This window comes from Scyliorhinus canicula, chromosome 23 (genome assembly GCF_902713615.1).
Source record: "Scyliorhinus canicula chromosome 23, sScyCan1.1, whole genome shotgun sequence".
NCBI lineage: Eukaryota > Metazoa > Chordata > Chondrichthyes > Carcharhiniformes > Scyliorhinidae > Scyliorhinus > Scyliorhinus canicula.
Genome location: NC_052168.1, coordinates 10,076,162 through 10,090,220, shown reverse-complemented (window position 1 = coordinate 10,090,220; position 14,059 = coordinate 10,076,162). Strand labels below are relative to the sequence as shown.

Genomic DNA, 14,059 nt, shown 5'->3' with positions numbered 1-14,059 from the left:
TGGGATAATCGCCAGGGCGCCACGCGAGTCCCGCCACGCCAGCCCGGCACCGGTACGCGATTCTCCCATCCCCCCCACTCCCAAACTAGCGCGGCGGGAATCACGGCCGCTCGGAGAATCGCCGCTCGCCGTTTGCAAAAGGCGAGCGGTGATTCTCCAGCCCGGATGGGCCGAGCGGCCACCCCAACACGTCAGGTTCCCGCCGGCGCCGTCCACACCTGGTCGCTGCCGGCGGGAACTGGGCGGGAAATCTGGGGGGGCGGCCTGTGGGGAGGGGAGGGGGGTTCCTGCACCGGGGGGGGGGGGGGGGGGGCTCCAATGGGGTCTGGCCCACGATCTCTCTAAAGGGGAACCTCCTTTCCTCCACCGCTCCGCAAGATCCATCCGCCATCTTCTTGCGAGGCGGCCTCGGGAAGGACGGCAACCGCGCATGCGCGGGTGACTTCATTTACGCGACGCCGTCATTTACGCGGCGCCGCTTTTTACGCGGCTCCAAGGCCCAGTCTGCGTAAAAATACGCGACGCCGCTCCTAGCCCCCCAGGGGCGGGGGAATAGGGGGCTGGGATGCGGGCTCCGACGCCGGAGTGAAACACTCCGGTTTTCACTCCGGTGTCGGGACTTTGTCCCCATTTCAGAGAATCGCGCCCCCCATCTCCACTTGAGTTCACCTTCAGCCAAAGCACAGCTGTCCCTCGCCCGTCAGCCTACACAGTCTAATTGCTGTGAAGTGAACACTTGGCGAGTTCATGCAGAGGTCAGAGAATCCCTACAGTGCAGAAGGAGGCCTACGGCCCATCGAGTCTGACCCTCTGAAAGAGCACCCGACCTAGCCCCACTTCCCTGCTTTATCCCCGTAACCCCACCTGACCTCTACACCCCTGGACACTAAGGGGCAATTGATCATGGCCAATCCACCCAACCTGTACATCCTTGTGGACTGTGGGAGGAAACCGGAGCACCCGGAGGAAACCCACGCAGACACGGGGAGAATGTGCAGACTCCGCACAGACAGTTACCCAAGGCCGGGTCCCTGGCACTGTGGGGCAGCAGTGCTAACCACCGTGCCACCCCTAAGAAGCTGCTAACATTATGGCTTCAGTAGTCAATGCCGCTGAGGACTTTCCCCCTACCTTGCAAATGACGACAGGCTGTGCTTCCCATACCCGTCCTTTTCCAGTCTCAAACCAGTTGGTGGGAAAAGATATCATCAGTGTGGCACTAAACCATTCCCACCAGAAAGCTCAAGCTCGGAGCATGGATGCATTTAAGGAGAAGAGAGACAGGGGCATCAGAGAAAAAGCAGTAGGAGGGTGTGATACTGAGGAAGACGCACATTTACGCAGTTGCATGAAGAGAGGTGGGAGAAGGCTAACACGGGGCAAAAAAACACTCACATAGATCAGTATGAGCGAAGGAGCGTTTCTGCTCTGTCATTCTACGTAATTGCATAGAATTCTTTCACAGGCAATAGGTTGGGTATTAGAATTAGCCTTTCAAATGTCAGCACCCTCTTTATAACCTCGCCTAGGCAGCATTCTCCAAGTGAGTATCTTGACTCATAGATTCATAGAGCATACTGTGCGGAAGAAGGCTATTTGGCCCATCGAGTCTGCACCCACCCACTTCAGCCCTCACTTCCACCCTATCCCCGTAACCCAATAACCCCTCCTAAACCCTTTGGTCACTAAGGGCAATTTATCACGGCCAATCCATCTAAGCTGCACGTCTTTGGACTGTGGGAGGAAACCGGAGCACCCGGAGGAAACCCAACACAGACACGGGGGAGAACGTGCAGACTCCGCACAGACAGTGACCCAGCGGAGAATCGAACCTGGGACCCTGGCGCTGTGAAGCCACAGTGCTAATCACTTGTGCTACCAGCTGCCCAGCGAGTAACAGTGGGAAATTTCGCCATCGGAAGCATCATTGCCAAATCTGAATCTATGCTGAATCCGTTATCGAATGAACATCCTTTAACACACGTCACTGATGCTGATTGGGCTCACTAGTTGCAATGGTGAAATGCAAAAACAAAAACTGAGTGCAGTTTAGTTTAGTCTTCGGACTCAACAAAACTGTGACATGGTCCTCATCTTGAAATTGTGGCTCTCCCTCCTTCACAAAATGTCACCTTCACGTCTTCCATTCTCACCAATAACTGAAAGGGCTGAATGGCCTCCCTCCTCCTGCCCCTATTTTCTACATTTCAATACCTCATCCAATCCTATTGCTGTAACTTTCAGCAGACCGATAACCGTCTGGGATCTCCAATGCTTTTCCCATTCTGGTCTCCTGCTCATCCCAGTTTTCACCACTGGGCACCATACCTTTAGTTAGCAAGGCCCGAAAGCCCTCAAATTCCCTCTCTGCCTCTCTCTCCCTCCCCTTAAGACACTCCTTAAAGCCCATCTTTCTAACTAGGGCATCTGAGCCAGTGCCTCAGTGTTACATTTCTGTCTGTTTCATGCTCCTTCAGGTGCCTTGAGCCATTTTACTCTGTCAAACCCACAGTAAAAATGCAAGTTGTTGTTGGCCTCTCTACCTTCGTGTCTATAACAGCCATTTTTGCCAGTGAGCGTGTAGGAACACACAACACATTTGGACTTATCAGTATTTCACTTGTTGCTGGATTTACCTCTCACTGGTAAACCTCTCTTACCAACCTGCCAATTGTCGCATCCTAAATAGACACTTGCCCCATCCTCCATGGGTACGTTCTAGCCTCCAGTGGACCTCAGCCCTTGGCCCACTTATGACTAATGGGGAAAGTGGTGGAGTACTGGAAATGGAAGTGCAGTAGTAACTCAGAGGCCCAGGCTGATGGCCTAGCAACAAGGGTCCATGTCCCAAGACTGATTGAATATCTATTAAGGGATAGAGGCTGTTAATCAGTGTTTAATAGCTGGAAAGCCCCTGCTACGTGACTGCCTAATTCAGTTGACATTTGTTGTCTGCTTCACTTTGGCCGACGCTTGAACTCTGAAATTTCCACAGTAATGCCCCTGCCTTCCCCTTCCCTCGGAGCTGGATCAGGCTGAAGATCCTGCATTGTGTGGACTTGTTTCACTTTCTTTTAAGATCTGTGACAGAACGAGGAGTCTTGAGCGTGACAGAAAACATGAATTCTACGCATATCTCTTTCCACAGAGTAAAAATAACGTGCCGCGCGTAACGATCCACTATATCCACTCAAACGTTTCTGGTTTAGCACAGTGGGCTATTAGCTGGCTTTTAAAGCAGACCAAGGCAGACCAGCAGCGCGGGTTCAATTCCCGTGCCAGCCTCCACGAATATGGCGATTAGGAGCTTTTCACAGTAACTTCATTTGAAGCCTACTCGTGACAATAAGCGATTTTCATTTTCATTTCATTTTCATTTCAAGAAAGAAGACACGTCCAACAATGAATGATCCCCTCAACCTGGTGTTGCTTTTGAATTTATAACCTTCTGATTCAGATCGGGGTACATAACAGCTACCATACGGCCAAGTATACGCTGCTTATAGTGCATTTTGTGTTGCTGGGGTACAACACTTCTGTGTTTATTTAATGCATATCTTCCTTTAACCCGTTCCTGGATGTGGGTGTAATTGGCAAAGCCTGAATATCTTCTCCATTCCTAAGATTAAAAGATTTCCCAAGTCAGATGGTTGAGATTCAAGTTCCTGTCCAAGGCATAAGCAAATAGACTAGGCTGGCACTGTGGTCCCATACTGAGAGAAAGTGCTGAATTCCTTCAAGGTTCAGTCCTACTGGGGCAGAGAATAAAGTCCGCTGTGTTCACCTCGGTGTGAGACTGACTCATAGATGGGTCTACGAGTCCAGGAAAGGAAGGAAGATTTCCTTCCGTTAAAGGATGTTGCTGAATATTGTCATGTGAGAGTACCTTTAAGAAATGAGTGTTTATAAATGGGTACGTATATAGATATCTGTAGTGAGAGTACCTTTAAAAAATGGGTGTTTATAAATGGGTGTGTATAGATATCTGCAGTGAGAGTACCTTTAAGAAATGGGTGTTTATCAGTGATGTCAGAGAGTGGGTGGAGCTGGGCTGTCTGTCAGCTTTTTACTTTTGTTTTTGAGCAGGCTGCAGAGTGTGTTTTAGTTTCGTTTTCAGCGTTGGAGCTGAAGCCAGACCAAGCAGGTGTATTGCTGTTCTCTCTGCCATCAAAAGACCATCCTTGATCATTTGGTGAATTCAGAATTATAAATGTTCTCAGTAGTGAATGTAAACCTAATACAGTATGCTTCTGTTAAAAGGTGTTTCTTCTGTCTTCTGGATGTTGTTTGGGAAGTTATTAAGGATTACTTAGTGTTGTAGTCTTTGGGGGTTGTATGTGAATTGATGGTTGCTAAAATGTTCACTGTATGTTAAAACGTTTAACTTGAGTTCATAGAATAAACATTGTTTTGCTTTTTAAAAAATACTTTTCCATTTCTGCTGTACCACACCTGTCGAGTGGGCCGTGTGCTCCCCGTACCACAATCTATTAAAAGTTGTGGGTCAGGTGAACTCCATGATATACTTTGGAGTTCTCTGAACCCTGGCCCATAACAATATGTTTAAGACAAGTGGACAGTGTGGTGATTACTCCTTGTACAATGACAGCTTTTCCACATTCTGGAATTCCCAAGCTGTGAAGAGGGGGTCTGATTTAGCACACATCAGCCAGGGCCCAAGTCCAGGCCTTTTATAGGGGCTGATTTAGCACAGTTGGATAAATAGCTCCCTTGTAATGCAGAACAAGGCCAGCAGCGCGGGTTCAATTCCCGTACCGGCCTCCCCAAACAGGCGCCAGAATGTGGCGACTAGGGGCTACTTGTGACAATAAGTGATTATTAGTATTATTTGGATTACTAGCTCAGTAACCCACCACTACATGCTGAGGCATATCTTAAGACATAGGAACAAAATTAGGCCATTCGGCCCATCGAGTCTGCTCCACTGTTCAATCATAGCTGATATGTTTCTCATTCCCATTCTCCTGCCTTCTCCCCATAACCCCTGATTCCCTTATTAATCAAGAACCTGTCTATCTCTGTCTTAAAGACACTCAGTGATTTGGCCTCCACGGCCTTCTGCGGCAAAGAGTTCCACAGATTCACCACCCTCTGGCTGAAGAAATTCCTCCTCATCTCTGTTTTAAAGGATCGTCCCTTCAGTTTGAATCTGTGTCCTCTGCTGCTAGTTTATCCTACAAGTGGAAACACCCTCTCCACGTCCACTCTATCTAGATCTCTCAGTATCCTTTAAGTTTCAATAAGAACCCCCTCATCCTTCTAAACCCCAATGAGTACAGACCCAGAGTCCTCAACCGCTCCTCATACGACAAGCTCTTCATTCCAGGGATCATCCTTGTGAACCTCCTCTGGACCCTTTCCAAGGCCAGCACCTCCTTCCTTAGATATGGGGCCCAAAACAGCACACAATACTCCAAATGTCACTATATTGCTATATTCCCGTAACAGCCTCCCCGAACAGGCGCCGGAATGTGGCGACTAGGGGCTTTTCACAGTAACTTCATTTGAAGCCTACTCGTGACAATAAGCGATTTTCATTTCATTTCATATTGCCACCAACACCACACAAGCATGCAAAACAAAAAAGACGATGGGATGAAAAAGACCATCCCAAAGGTCCATCAAGCATATTCTATCGTGTCAGGGTGCAAATTATACAACAATCACCCCCTCCTCCCAACCCACCCAGCACAAACTCCAAGTATCCACCAACTATGGAGGGGAGACTTGATAGAGGTTTATAAGATGGTCAAGGAAATAGATCGAGTAAAAAGTCGGAGACTTTTTCCCCGGGTAGAACAAACCATTACAAGGGGGCATAAATTTAAGGTGAATGGTGGAAGATATAGGGGGGGATGTCAGAGGAAGGTTCTTTACCCAGAGAGTAGTGGGGGCATGGAATGCACTGCCTGTGGAAGTAGTTGAGTCGGAAACATTAGGGACCTTCAAGCGGCTATTGGATAGGTACATGGATTAGGGTAGAATAATGGGGTGTAGATTAATTTGTTCTTAATCTAGGACAAAAGTTCGGGCACAACATCGTGGGCCGAAGGGCCTGGTCTGTGCTGTATTTTCTATGTTCTATGCAATCTGCGGGGAGAGGTGAAACAAAATCAGGGAACAAAAGAGTTTGGTCTAGTGAAAGAAAAAGCGTAAAACTGGCGTCGGCCTATTCCAGAAATAAATTCAATATATGAAACACTTTCAGACAACTGGATGATTTCAGATTGTCTACATTAAGTGTGATCATTATTATTTTGACCAATGCTGCAAAGTTCATATGTGTGGATGTTGGGTAAGTGCAGGGTTGGGCTGAGCTGCGGTGTCACCAAACCCCCCCACCCCCCTCAACAAGCGTTGCTTGTTTAAGCTCCCCACCGAGGGAGGTACTGGAGGGCCCAGGCCACATCTGGGACTGCATTCTGGCACAGAATCAACACCCTCGGGGAGGAGGAACAGAAACAAAATATTTGATCAAAAGTATACTGCACAACAAAAAGACAAAAACGATTCATTGAACACTACTGCAGCCCAGAAACAGGCCATTCAGCCCACTGGATCTATGCCGTTACCTATGCATTACAGAAGCTTCATCCCATCTTAGTTCATCTTACCCCATCAACCTATCCTATTTCTTGTTCTCTCGTGCATTTATCTAACATTTCCTTAAATACTCTATTTCTTTTTGTTTTTTAATTTCGAGTACCCAATTATTTTTTTTCCAATTAAGGGGCAATTTAGCGTGGCCAATCCACCTAACCTGCACGTCTTTGGGTTGTGGGGGCGAAACCCACACAGACACGGGGAGAATGTGCAAACTCCACACAGACAGTGACCCGGGGCCGGGATTCGAACCCGGATCCTCAGCGCCACAGTCCCACTGCTAACCACTGCGCCACATGCCACCCAAATACTCTATTTCTTTCCCGAACATATTTGACTCCAATGCCAAAACACAACATAATGAACTAAAGCATTGCTGAAAAAAGAGACATGCTGTCAAAGTTTTTCATTTTGGATTCATCAGGACGGACGCAAGAATGGCAAATTTCAAAAGGGGCAATAATTTCTACTGCATTAGAAAAGGGTGCTGGTTAGTTGGCAAGTTGACTCTAATTGATCGCGTCGTTGCCATAGAGAATGCAGCAAGGAATAATTGTCCCCACATTTTTGTTTGATTCAATGCCTGGATGTGTCCCTTTTGCCTGCAGAGGACAGCTCCCTGCTTAGGAATATATGAGGCTTCTAGCAAGCGTCAAGTGAGCTGCATTTTGAAAGCCTGGTTGATAAACGGGCTGCTCGTGTAATTCTTTGTACACTGGGGATTGTTCAGCAAATGACCTAAGCACCTAGTATCACACATACAGCACATTACCCATTTATGTGGTAGGCAAAACATCTTTTTAGCTTAATGCTAGCAACATGAAATGACTAAATTTGCTTGCTGCTCATACTTTTGAGATACCAAACCTGCCAGGGTAATTTGGGGTAGTCTGGGCACAATTCAGGTCCAAAATGGCCACCTTAGGCCTAAAATATCTTGAAAGGGTAAGGGATCACAAAAATATGAGTGACAGGTGAGATTAGCTGTTTCACGTTGATACTGCGGAGTAGCAACACGGCTGGTATTCGCCACCAACAAGATGCGGCCATCAGGCCAAACAATATTTTGCCCATCATATTGTGGGACAAACAAATCCAGTGCCGATGCCATGCCAGAAATGGAGGCCGTACATCCCAATGACTGGCAGATCGTATCAAGCAGCACATCCCTACAGCTGCTTACAACAGACAGAGTGCCAGCAATACTTACCCAGCCTGTGTTTGCAAAACTCAGAACATAAGGCGGGATTCTGTGATCCTGAGGCTAAGTTGTTGGTGCCGTAGTAAACGCCGTCGCGTTTCTCGACAGCGTCGACATGCCCTTAGGAGCAGAAATTCTGACCCCCTATAGGGGGCCAGCATGGCACTGGAGCGACGCGCGACGCTCCAGCTGACGATCCCCGGCGTCAGATGGGCGCCGGTCTGCGCATGCGCAGTGGCATTAGCGTGCATGAGCAGTGGGACCGGTGCCAAAGCGCGCATGCGCAGTGGCTCCCTTCTCCGCGCCGTCCCCGAGCTAGGGCTACAGTGGCCGGTGCGGAACAAAAGAGGCCCCCAGCCCGAGAGGCTGGCCCGCCGATCGGTGTGCCCCGATCGCGGGTCAGGCCACAGCGGAGGCCCCTCCCGGGGTCGGACCCCCTTCCCCCCCCCCCCACCAGGCCACCCCCCGGATGCATCCATGCCGATGTCCGGTCGGCTAAGTGCAGGTGTGAACAGCGGCAACGGGACTCGGCTTTTTTGGCATGGCCACTCGGCCCATCGCGGGCCAACCGTGCCGTTGCCATTGGCGCCGATTCTCCACACTCCGGAGAAGCGGTAGACCGGCCTCAATGGGGGCGTGGCGCGATTCGCCCCGGTCCCGGGATTCTCTGGCCCAGCCCCGGGGTGAGAGAATCCCGCCCAAGGTGTCCAAAACAGATGTGATTCTGTGAATGGGCAGCACTTACTGAGCAACCCCAAGTGTGCTGAGAATTACACTAACCACGTATTTCAAATGATCAGTTGGGCTTACAATGTGACTCTGTCACACTTCTAGAAGACTCATTTGGTCATACACAGGTCCTGTCCTCTGCATACAAAAGGAACATGTCCAGGCATTGCATATTTTTTTAATTAAACAAATGCGGGCCACTAGTTCCCTTGTACATTTTCCGTGGCAATGTCTCAGCCAATTAGTGTCACCTTTCCAACCAATTAGAAGTCTTTTCTAATGCAGTATAAATTGTTGCTCGCTTTGAAATTTGGCATTCTTGCATCTGCCTCGATGCCGTACCCAGGTTCTGTCCTAGCAAGCAACTGAAAGAACATAAGAGCTAGGAGCAGGAGTGGGCAATTCAGCCCCTCGAGCCCACTCCGCCATTCAATACAATCATGGCTAATCTCCTCCCGGCCTCAGCTCCACTTTCCTGCCCATCCTCCATAACCTTTGAACGGATTACGGATTCTAAATCTGTCTGTCTCCTCCTTAAATTCACTCAATACCCCGCACTCTGGGATAGTGAAGTCCACAGATTCACCATCCTTTGAGAGAAGCAATTTCTCCTCAACCCTGTTTCAAATCGGGGTGGCATGTGGCACAGTGATTAGCACTGGGACTGCGGTGCTGAGGACCCGGGTTCGAATCCCGGCCCTGGGTCACTGTCCGTGTGGAGTTTGCGCATTCTCCCTATGTCTGCGTGGGTTTCACCCCCACAACCCAAAGATGTGCAGCTAAGGTGGATTGGCCAGGCTAAATTGCCCTTTAATTGGAAAAAAAAGTAATTGGGTACTTTAAATTTAAAACTCAGTCGATTTAGCTTCCTTTGTGTATTAAACTGATCCAATTTACTGATGCCTTGCATAATCCTGCCAACCAATTATTAACTTGACATGCAATATACAGTATGTTATTATACAAAATGTATTCAGAAGCATTATTACATGATCTATAGAACATAGAACATAGAACAGTACAGCACAGAACAGGCCCTTCGGCCCTCGATGTTGTGCCGAGCAATGATCACCCTACTCAAACCCACGTATCCACCCTATACCCGTAACCCAACAACCCCCCCTTAACCTTACTTTTTTTAGGACACTAAGGGCAATTTAGCACGGTCAATCCACCTAACCCGCACATCTTTGGACTGTGGGAGGAAACCGGAGCACCCGGAGGAAACCCACGCTCACACGGGGAGGACGTGCAGACTCCACACAGACAGTGACCCAGCTGGGAATCGAACCTGGGACCCTGGAGCTGTATATATAGAACACGATGTTGTGCCGCAACATCGAGGGCCGAAGGGCCTGTACTGCGCTGTAATGTTCAATGTTCTATGTTTTATATATCTCAATAAACCATTGAGAAAGTAGGCGGTGCACTGATGATCCACCTTTCATGACCACAAGACACCCCAAAGTGCTTTACAGCCATTGAGGCCATTTCAAAGTGTAGTCACTATTGCAATTAGGAAATACAGGCATGGAAAAATGCAAACTACAAGGTGCTACAAGCTGCAATGCAATAACTACCAGATAGTCTACTTTGGTGACCTTGGCTAAGGGGTAAATAATAGCCAGGTCGCCTGGGAGAACTCCCTTGCTCTTTTCCGAACTATTGCCACGGGGTCTTTTATCTCCAACTCACGGTGTATGTCCCACCTGAAATTCAGCCCCTCCAACAGTGCAGCACTCCCTCACAGGGGCGGCACAGCGGTACAGCGTCAAATTCCTCACAGTGCCAGGGGTCCGTGTTCGATTCTGGTCTTGGGTGACTGTCGAGTTTGCACATTCTCCCTGTGTCTGCGTGGGTTTCCTCCCACGGTCCAAAGATGTTCCAGGTTAGGTGAATTTGCCATGATAAATCGTGCCTTGGTGTCCAAAAGGTTAGGTGGGGTTATGGGGCTAGGCCGGGGGCATAGACCTGGGTAGGGTGCTCTTTCAGAGGGTCAGCGCAGACTCGATGGACCGAATGGCCATTTTCTACAGGGATACTGCAGTGGAGAATGTGAGGGGCCTATCCCTATTTTTAAAAATGCCTGACCCTGATTTTTCACAGAGGTTTGCATGTTGCGGTTTCGATAGGAGATTGACAGAAACAACAAACTACAGGTATAAAGCATGTTTAGCGCAGTAAAATATCTCAAGGTGTTTCCCAGGCACATAATCTTACACAAATTGACACCGAATATACGAGGGAGTTATTAGAATTGATGACCCCCATGTCCAGTAGAAGTAGGGTAGAGATTTTTAGCCATTCACCCGATTTTTCCAGGTGTTCTGCCAATCTCCCACGGAGAGCCTCAGCAGCAATCTCCCACGGAGAGCCTCAGCAGCAATCTCCCACGGAGAGCCTCGGCAGTAATTCCGAGGCGATACTCGCTCTGTTCTGAGGCTGCTGACAGCGTTGACCTGTCACCACCCCCCTAGCCGTGTCTTCTTTTTCTCTCTCCCTTCCTCCCTCCCTCCCTCCCTCCGCTCCCCAATCAGTCGCCTTCTGATTAAAATCAGAAACTCGAGCGAATGACGGAAGCAAGCCCCTATCTTACCAATAGTACAAGGACGCACCACTTCAGTTTTCTTGGCGCTCTTCAAAGTCAGAGGTGTTTAAAGGTGGAGAATGGAAAATATTTTCATTCCACATCCATCTCAAGCTCTCTGCCGTCACGCTACAGGACTGTAAGATGCAGGTCATTGCTCTCTCTCCTCTACTACAACAATGTGCCTTGCCCCCAGTCTCAGAAAGGCGCCCCTGGTGTACCAGTGCAACGTCATTTTTCTGTTTTCCTTAAGCCGCCGTCCTGTGACCTATCACAGTGGGATTACTGAATACAATGCCAATTTAGGGACAGTTGCGTACAGGAGACATAATACAACAACAACATGTACTTACGTAGCGCCTGTAATGTAATGAGACTACCCCAGATGCTTCACCAGCATATTATAATGCTAAATATAACAACAAGCTACAGACGGCAATGTTAAGGCAGATGATCGAAAACTTTGTCATGGAGTTAAAGTGTGGTAGGAGGTAGGTTTTAGGGTGTGTTTCAAACAAGGAAAGGCAGACAGGTTTAGCGAGGGGATTCCAGACTGCAGATAAGTTAGGAGAGTCCCCCCGACTACCTAATGAGACATACATGAATTACATAAAATTCCAGGGTCCTCGGCAGAGAAATGGGCCGTTCGAGCTGATTAGTCCAGATCAGTGTTTTTATCCGGTACGTGATGCGGAACGAGGCCAGCAGTGTGGGTTCAATCCCCGTACCGGCTGAGGTTATTCATGAAGGCCCTAGTTTCTCAACCTTGACCCTCGCCTGAGGTGTGGTGACCCTCAGGTTAAATCACCACCAGTCAGCTCCCCCCCCCCCCCCCCCCCCCCCCCCCTCAAAGCCTATGGTCATCTGGGACTGTGGCAACTTTACTTACTTACCATACGAGCCCCCTCACACTATTTAATCTAACACGATTGGCGCATTGTTGTAGAATGTTGGTAACTGAGGAGGGACCTTAGAAATGGATAAGGTGAGGGAGCAGAATACTTGGGATCAGAGCACAACACAGGGTATAAATCAAATAAACTGCCTACAAAGTTACAAGCAGTTTTGATAAACTGACGGGAGGGTGAGTAAGCAGAGGAATCAAGGTCAATGGCAAAAAAAAACTGACCAGAGGTGGATGAGGAAACATTTTGTTTTCCACATAACCACTTATGATCTGGAGCATACTGCCAGAAATGGTGGTGGAAACAGAACTCAACTTGTAACTTGCAGCAGGGGAAGTAGAGCTATTCTTGGAAAAGGAAAAAGTTGCGGTGCTATGGAGAAAGAGCACGGGTAGAGAGAGACAAAGTGGACAGCACGAGGCCGATGGGCAGAGTGGCCTCCTTCTGTGTTGCAAGATTGCCTCAATCTATCAGCGAGAACCACAGGACCACAAGGGCACGCAGGGGGAAGTGAGACAGGCTGCCTAATTGTGTCTGACCAACATGTATATAATACCACATCAAATTGTTGATTATATTAAAACTGTTACAACTCCTTTCCATTTTTTATGCGCACAGGAAATTGTTCACTGAACATCATATCAAAATTGACTCAATGTCAAATAAAACCATCTCTTAAGGTGCACTACACATTAAAATATTCTAAAATATAATCATTTACGTGAATTTAGAAACGCTTCAGAGACCAGGGACCATATCAAAAGGCGAATTAATAGTTTCTTCCAATTGGGCAATGATTATCAAAAGTACCCATTCTCTCCCTGAATTGATGCCAAAATAATAATCATAGGAATTTGCAGGATGATTTACACTCTGTTTCACCCATAAGTGTAAAATAACCTTCCCATTGACTCCCCAACACCCCCCCCCCCCCCCCCACCAACACCAATATAATTAAAAATCCAAATTTAACATTCTGCTCCCTGAACAAATTTGACATGGGATTGCCAAAAGACAATAAGCTCATTTTTTTTAAGTAAGCGTTCGTCTGACCCCCTTGCTAAATTCCGGGGAATCATTAAGATTTGGGATTAAACTTGAAAGCCCGAGTCTTCAGAACTAGCTGCATCTCATCGAGACTGATCTCAAGGCATCTTTTAGGAAACTGACAATAGCCTGATGTAACAAAAAAAAATCCTTTAAAAAGACGATTAAGTTAAACCACCCTCCCTAGCTGCGGTTACTTTGTTAAGTCTCCCCATCAGTGAACTAACTATTCGTGTGTCAGACATCAACTAAAAAGGCCACAATAATAATAATAATAATTAAATAGCGTCTGAGTCCAAGAACAAATAAATCTCAAGCGCTTTAATTTCGAATAGGGGGGTGAAAAAAGCTACAAAACACTTGAGCAAGCTTTTACACTGCAAGATAAATTGTGCCCCCCCCCCCCCCCCCCCGCATGTACAGTCAAAAGATGTTACAGAAATTAACAATACTACCAAACGCACGTTTTCCCCCTATTTGTTACAACTGTGCAACTCAGAAGCTTTCTAAGCAACTGTTACATCTTCTGATAAACACCCATTGTCTATCTGTGCCTCCCCGTACATAAAGGCATTTAAAAATATGCTCATACTCAGCCCAAAGCTGGATGGGTTAGTCCTGTGTCGCCAGTCCTGTGTCTATAATGCCGTTAAGTCAGTCTGCTGCTAAATATGAGCTCCGTATGAATAAATAAGTTCTGGGAGATGCAAAAACGGGGCGATGAGTCTTTGTGACATTTGTTGGTAACATTAACGTCAACTTTGAACTTAATTCCCCAGAATGGGCTGCAGGAGTCTGGAGGTATCATGTACGCTAGGTTGCCTGGCAAGATCATTTGGAACATTCATGACAGGCTTGTCATTTCGAGTCAACGCCTTGCCTTTTGAAAAAAAGTTGCCTGTTTGCGACAAAACAGTGGCATGATCGGAGGGGTCAGGCTGTCCAAAGTGTGTATGTCAAGGAGTG

General features: G+C 47.8%; 1 protein-coding gene across 1 annotated transcript in view; it reads right to left on the bottom strand.

The window, feature by feature from the left end:
• The window catches only part of LOC119956467 (paired box protein Pax-6-like), a 67,895-nt gene extending 54,047 nt beyond the window's left edge, over nucleotides 1-13,848 (bottom strand). Inside the window, exon 1 of the mRNA XM_038783738.1 lies at nucleotides 13,686-13,848. The gene's annotated coding sequence lies outside the window, so the exon portion shown is untranslated. The remainder of the gene's footprint in view (nucleotides 1-13,685) is intronic.
• Nucleotides 13,849-14,059: the final 211 nt, after the last annotated feature.